At 48.6% G+C, this 7,665-nt stretch overlaps 1 pseudogene; it reads right to left on the minus strand.

Moving 5' to 3' along the window:
- Positions 1-4,670: 4,670 nt before the first annotated feature.
- LOC144163764 (uncharacterized) lies at positions 4,671-7,434 on the minus strand (annotated as a pseudogene).
- Positions 7,435-7,665: the final 231 nt, after the last annotated feature.

Consider the following 7,665-nt stretch of genomic DNA (forward strand, 5'->3'; position numbering starts at 1 on the left):
ACGATTTTCAGCGTGCCTGTGAAAACGTCACCTTCGCGGTGTACCGCTGCACCGACTGTCAGCTACAGTTTAACAGAACTTGCTGCGGAGAGAGTTGGTTCATACTTGAAGAAAAAAGACATCCCCCTCGCGAGGGGCACGATCAAATGCGCAGCATTTTCGAGGGGGTGCGCCGGCAAATCGTATCTCTCGATCGCGGGACCCGTGTCGCCATCTTTCGGAGGCGCGGGACAACTTGTGGCGCTTTCGAAACAAACCAGAAATGAGTGAAGGATATAAGGCGCGTTCGGTGCATCGAATTCTGTGTCGGTTTCGTGGCTTAGGCGGTAGTTCGCCGGGCACCTTGCGTTCCGCCCGCAACGTCATGGGTTCGAAACCGGGCGCCGGAAACTGTTATTTCTTTTATTGTGTAGTGGCCTGGCTGCGGACTACGACAAGGCGCGCCTGCGGACTACGACAAGGCACGCCAACGCCGGGTGACATTGTGAGTTACTAAAATGCTATGCATTTAAAAGAAGTTTCACATGCGAGAAAGTAGATGTTAAGGCGCAACCACATGCGACGTTTTGGTCGCGTTTGGAGACCGTCCGCAGCGACGCGCGGTTAGCGCGTGCCACCAAATACACAGCAGCGCGCTCGGAGCGCCGGTGTCTGCGCATCCCAGGCTTTCGGTCCGTTTTCGGCGGATGTTCCTATCCTCAATTTCCGGTCCCCCTCCGCACGCAACATGGCGGCTCTCGGATGCGCGACGGCCATGGCGACGACCCGCGAAATCGACCATGAGAAATTGATTGGCGCAATGGAGGCGCGGCCAGCCCTTTGGCAGTCCAAGCACCCGGAACATCGTAACCTTTTCAAGAAGGGGGTCCTTTGGGACGAGGTTGCGGCTGCAGTGCTGCCCGGTGCACCCGCCGCCGATGCAGGTAAACAGATCTAGCCTCTCGATTGTTTTACTTTGAGAGTGCTGCATTGTTTCAGAAGTAAATTCAGTTTTCTACTCTTAGCTCTCGCAGTTCGCTGCCTGCAGACACGCTGGAAATATCTCCGGGATAAATATCGCCGCGTGCTGAACGAGAAGCGGCGCAGCCACAAAAGTGCAAAGGCGCCGAAGACGATTACGACGCGAACGATGACGACGACGACGACGACGACAACACCACCACCGCCAGCACCAGCAGCAACGGCAGCAACGGAAACCGCGACTGGCAGTTCTACAAGCAGCTGTCTTTCTTGAAAGACGACATGATGGGGCGACTGTCAGCATTTCACGGTGTATTTTGGCGCTTGTGCATGTGCGGTGTGTTCGTGTTATCCGCTCTTATTCCCTGCTCACATCACATGCTCGAAACTCGCTGAAAAGGTGTCCAGTTATCACGCGTGTCAGGTTATCACGCCTTCGCCAGATAGCACGAAAAAAAAACAGAAATCCACCTTACCGCGTGTACATGAATGTTGCTCTCCCAACAATTGCATCCAAATCCCGAAAACCAGGGTTCTCCAACGGTTGGAGGTTGTTTAGGTCGGGAGTGCAGCCTACCATTGTGTTGCATGGGTGCTCAGTGCAGCAATGGTGTACATTTTAATTCTGCATTTCAACACTGCCGTGTAACAGAATGAGAAGCAAGCTGCCAGCATAATCCACATATGACTAAGTACACGCTGCCTGCGACACAAGCTTGGCCGTCGGGCTTGTCAATACAGAGAGTAGCCATCCATGCATGCTGGTGCATGTGCATTCAAAATCCGGTAGCGAAGTTAAGTGCAAAGACAATGGTTCTTTTTCACCTTCAGGCACAAATCAAACTTGCAAAAAAAACGGCACGTAGTGTCACTGCGTTGCAAAGGAAGCTGTATCTAACCGTAGGCCGTAGTCTGAAGCATGCTCAGAGAGGCGTGCATGCATGCCTTTGAAGCAGCTACAGCAGCATAATACTGTGTTATTGTTTATTTGTAGTTCCCCTGCACAATGCTTTTGGTAATTGAATATTTTCTGAAAAGTTAGGATACCGCCAATGCATGTTTTCAGTAGAGCCTAATCACATCAATATGAAATGCTTGCTCCTGCTTGAGACAACTATACTAGAGTAATACGAGGGTCGCATATTTCACCAATATATATTTTTTTGCAGCAGTGTATTCGGATCGAATCTTTGTCGTTAAACAAACATTCATCAGCACTTGCAAATCAACAATAACACAATGCTGAGAGCACATATGCACACATTTCCAGAACGCATGGCTGATATTTGTCGTATTCATTCACATCCACAGCACGACAGGGAACATGGACGGCACTGAACACGTGAAAACTGACAAGCAGATCTTCAATGAAATATCCGCTGAGTTCGAAGATCTGGAAGAGATTTCTTTTCCGCGAGACGATGACGGGAATCTAGGGCTGTCGCCCCTCCAGAGCGACACTCCTCCCTTGGCTGATACGCTGCCCGATCAGTTGACCCCAAGGGTAGCAGCCATTCCAACGGGGCTGCCAGCCCCACAGATGTCCCACCCTCCTCTTTGGCAGCCCACAAGGTAAAAAAAAAAGAAAGCGCATAAGCCAAAGTGCTTCAGAGATTCAGAGTGAGCTCCAGGACGTGTCCCGCCAACTTGAGAAAACAAACCCAGACCCTGACAGGCACGAATATTTCGCACTGTCCTTGGTGGCTCACTTCAAAGAAGTGCCAAAACAACACAGGGGCAACTTGCAAATTGCTGTGCTGCAATTGATTGAGCAGTTTAAACAGTTGCCAACCTAACCTCCTTTCTTTGTGCAGTTTTTTTTTTATCGGCCAGTAGCTACTTTTTCTTTCCCTTCGGATCCTACAACTGAGGCCCACCATAAGTTTGGATAATTGGGCCCGTGGACATACTTTTACCTGGTTTCCTTTAATTTTTATTGCAATGATAAATTTTAATACTTCATGTTTGTTGCAATTGATTGATTGTGGGGTTTAACTTGCCGACGCTACACAGGCGATGAGGCGCGCCGCAGGGGAGGGTGCCGGATTAATATTGACCACCTGGGATCTTTAATATGCACCGAAATGTTGAACTCGCAGAAGTTTTCGCCTCCATCAGAAAAGCGGCTGCTGCAGCCGGGCAAATTGTGTTTTGCTGGTTATTACTTACACCTGCATCATTATGCCTTCGTTGTGTTCAACTGTACAAGAGCATGTAAAATACTGTCAGTTCTTTCTGCGTATTGCTTGATATTGATGGCTTTTCTTGGCAATTTTGTTTCTTCTTGCTTGCTGGACCTACATGTTTAATGTTTTTTATTTGTTGGAAGTATTACTATTCTTAAACCTGTCAGTTACCTAAACACACTAATTGAGCTTTTTTTATTGTTCTTTTCTTCTCTTCCCTTCTGGCATACCATTGTGTTTTGGTCTCTTTGTGCTATTACCATCTTTAGATTTGTGTGCTCTGCTGTGGTGTATTGGCGCTGTGGCAATACGGTATTCTAATAGGGTTCAGCATAATTGCTGAAAGAGAAAAAACGTCTCAATTTGCACTTGTATAAATGCTTCTTTATCACTGGGGTGGGACAACTGGTAAGCACTGTTGTAATGTTTTGGAGGGCTTCCCAGTGCTCTTCTTAGGCAAGTCATAAAGGGCCATGCAGAAAAAATACAAGTTCGTTTTATTCGAAAGCTTTGGAGTTTTATAGTGCCCACAGCGCTTCTTTTGGCAGCAAGTGATGCTTTATTCAGTGAGATATTAATCAATTTAAGCCATAATTGTGATTCTCCCACTGAATCGGGTTTCGTTGATTGCGGGGTGCAATGCACCTGGCTCTCGGTCTGTGTCCGTTACTCTTCTGTTTCCATCAGATGTGCTGTTTGTAGCGATACAAAAAACACAAGGAGGAATAATTCAGCGATCATTGCCGCTGTTGGTAGCGATTCGTTTTTGATGACGGGTGTTTTGTTTGAGTGCTGTATGGATACATAGGGAAGGATTTCTTTCCTTGTTATGGTATGTTACCCGCTAGAATTTTTCGTGCATTTTTGTCTACCTGCAATTAACAAATTGATAGGTTTGATTGAGTATACTTGCTGCTAGCTGGTTAGACTGTACTGTATTTACTGCAAATTGAGCTTGTGATCTGTCTTGTAATCATGTTGTATTCCCCCCACTGCAATGCCTTATGGTGCTGTGGGTATAAAATAAATAAATAAATAATGGATACTTTTTCTGCAAAACTGGTAGTAACAACCCTGGTGTGCTCAGGGGAATATTACGAGTGATTTCACACTGCTCAAATATCGGTAAAGGAGTTGCAAGCACAATGCAAGAGAAAAAATAAATATCCAGTGAGTTTTTGTTGCAGAGTTGGCATTTTTTTCGCGGTGCCAGAACCTGGCAAAACGGTTGCGGACTGGAACGGCAAGAAAACATTTAAAAGTTTCGGGCTGGAATCGGTTAATGAAAGGACACACAGGGTGGCAGCATGACAGGCAAACCGCTATGCAGCATTTGGGGCTCTTAAAAGAGCCATTTGTGGCTTCTGAGCTGAAGGCTGGCGTGGTGGACTTCGCTACAGTAGCGCAATCCCAGTCCATGGCACGTCGTCATGACTTGCACAGCAGCTGGACCGTTCGCAGGCACTGATGACAAGTGGCCTTACATGGCCACGGAAGCCAGTCAGACCACAGTGTGCGAAGCATTCAGTGAAGTGGAAGCAGGCGCTGTTCCTTCAAATGCTTGACAGCTTCCGTTTCGCAGACCCCTGGTTGGCTCCACTGCCAAGGCACCTCCCCAGAGTCGCTGCAGAAGTACGCCGTGAACAGGTTCCTGGCCTCTGCCGCTTCGCTCGGGAAGTTCCTGGCATGGGTGGTCACCAGAGGGAAATTGGCAGGCTCCGCGCCATCCCCTTGCACCTCTTGAACGCTGCGACGCCAGTGCCCTGCAACAACGTTGCCAAAGCTGTCCTCACTGTCTATGTACATAGATGACAGTGTTCTGGACAGTGAGGAAGTTGTGCAGAACACAGGCTGCCTTGATGACAAAGTCGACGTTCTCGGGTTGCAAAGGTATGGTGCGGAACAGGATACGCCATCGTGCAGCTGTAATACCGAAGGCGTTCTCGGCACACCTCCTGCAAGAGAAATAAAGTAAAGCATATTAAGTAGAGTATTATTTTTATAACTGAGGTTGCAATAAGTACACACCTTTCATACGGTAAAAATTGCGTCATTTAGAAAAAAACTAAGATGCTGTGATTGGCCCCGCCAGCACAGCATTCACAATTAAAACATGTAATATCTGTTAATTAGCCTGTTCGCTATCGTGTACCGTTGTATGCGGTTGCTTCTATCTATACCGCTATGGTGTGTGCAAACTCCTGCAAATTTACAAGACTGTGTTCCAATTGCTTTTGACTGCACCTGCACATGTAATGCCAGAGCACCTCATCGTCTCTCATAATCCTCAAAAAGTGCACAGCATGCCTGGGAGGCACAGTAAAACCAGCGCCTCGTCCCACATGCCACCACCAGATCAAATATCGTTGCAGCGATCGGTGAAGAAATTTTCCTAATACAGCCGAAGCCGCAAGAAATAAGGAAATCAGCGTTTGTGAATGACAGCAAGATAGAGTGAAGCAGATTGCGACTGTTCGCGCCCTACGTAATGTTGCAAGCATGTTACGAGATGCGAGATGGCGCGACAGATTCGGTACTGACTAGCCCTATTATTGATAACTTTTCAAATTCGTTGCATGAAGTCGGACCGTCTTCAAGCATGGCCCTAGCCTTCCCTTCGGGGGAAAAATGGATTTGCTTTTGTTGTGCAGCCTGCTATAGGTCTGCGGTTGTAAGCACAGTGAACAGCGGAGTCTGTTGGACCATCCAAAAGCATTGCCCTAGCTTTCCAGTCGGGGGAAAAAAAAGGTCTTGCTCTTGTGCGTTCTGCTACAGGTCTACGGTTGTAAGCACCGTGAACAGCGGAGTCTGGAATTTCAAAGCGAAAACAATACTTCTTATGCTGAGGCATTAGGAAACCCACGAATCGCACAGAAGAAATACCGTCCACACGATTGTTCTGTCGAACACCACGCTGCAAAGTACACTTTGCCTCTGGAAACGCACTGGCTGCGCGGCAGAATGCAACCGTACATAAGGCGCTGGCGCCGCTGCGCAGATAGTGCTGTCGGGCGGTCGCAAGCCCCGTTCTTACACCCTATACATCACCACCACACCACTTGCTCCCGGATTATCATAACAAACAGCTGGCTGCCGTTTGCATCAGGGAATATTAGTGAGGCAAATGAGGAACGGGAATGCGTTGTTAGATTAGCAATTTCTCAGCAATTCTCAGCCTCCGATAATGGAGAGTTTTAGGTGACCGTTTTTCACGGTCCGCTCAGCTCCGATAGCAAGCGGGAGCGCCATTGCGCATGTGTGGCGCGCTTGGCCGCGAACGGCATTGGCTCCGGTTGCTCTGAGCGGGCCGTTGATACCGGAGCGGACCGTCAAAAACGGTCAGCTAAAACTCTATTGTCGAACCACCAGATTACTTCAAGGGAAACACCCGAAATTGCACGCGTGGTGCCCGTGCCATGCGGCTTCACCGCATGGCACGGGCTAAACGAAAGGCGGTTGGCCCTGAGCCAGGTGCCGCCATGCCCCCGGGATGCCATTTGAGTCGCCAGGCTACCAATGCTTTCCGACGGCTACACCACGCACTCCGGCCAAAACAACGCGACACCGCACCTGCGGCCCCAGACAATGTGTCCTCCCGCGCATGGCATGACCCAGAGACCGCTTGCTCTTAACGAGCTGGCTGCCATGAAGTCATTCATTCCCACTTCTCGGAACCGCCGCTCCCTCCGCGTTTGACACATCCTGCGTCGCTTTTGCCTGGAACCCTTACAGGCATTTTACTTGTTTAAACATTTGTGTGCCCAAGATGCTGCTTTTGGGGCTCCTCTATGTTTTTTTCCTATGCCCTAGGAATATTTCTAATATAATAATGCTCGTTCTACCTGCTCCAAAAGCCGGTTTTGCTGCTCCAAAACCTACTTTGGCTGCTCCAAAATGACCTAATCATTTCCCTGAAATGAAATTTTCTAAAAACTCAGCTGTGTCCTTTTCTTTCAGCCCAACCCTTAAAGAAGTGCCACATAAAAGCTGGCACAATACCTTGCACGGCTGAGATGGTAGTTGAAGACCCGCCTCTCGTCCCGCACCTGCTTGGAAGGAAAGGGCCTGAGGAAATTCTTGCGCAGCTGGAAGGCCTCGTCCCCCACAAAGGCAAACGGTGCCGCTGTGGCACTCATCCCAGGCAGCAGGCCAAGACTGAGGATGTCTAGCGTCCCGTTGGCAAGGGCCCGGCCAAACTTGGTATCTTTAAAAATGCCGCCGTCACTCTTGCGGCCCTCAGCTCCGACGTCAATCATAACATATTGTACTGGCTGTCCACGACAGCCATCAGCACAATGGAGAAGGTGTGCTGAAAGAAAGAGCTCAGTCTCACTGAACATATACCAACATGTAAGAAGTAAAAGAATTTGACGCAATCGAATTAAAATCAACTGTGCTCTGTCAAAACGACAATGACGGCAGAAAGTGAACTTTTCCAAAATTAGGTCAATAACCAAACGCGCCAACCGAGAAGTGATCTGCGATCTCCTATTGGTCGAGAGTATGACATAACACTGTG

This window comes from Haemaphysalis longicornis, unplaced genomic scaffold (genome assembly GCF_048455015.1).
Source record: "Haemaphysalis longicornis isolate Haplotype H1 unplaced genomic scaffold, Haemaphysalis longicornis Haplotype H1 scaffold_13, whole genome shotgun sequence".
NCBI classification, from domain to species: Eukaryota; Metazoa; Arthropoda; class Arachnida; order Ixodida; family Ixodidae; genus Haemaphysalis; species Haemaphysalis longicornis.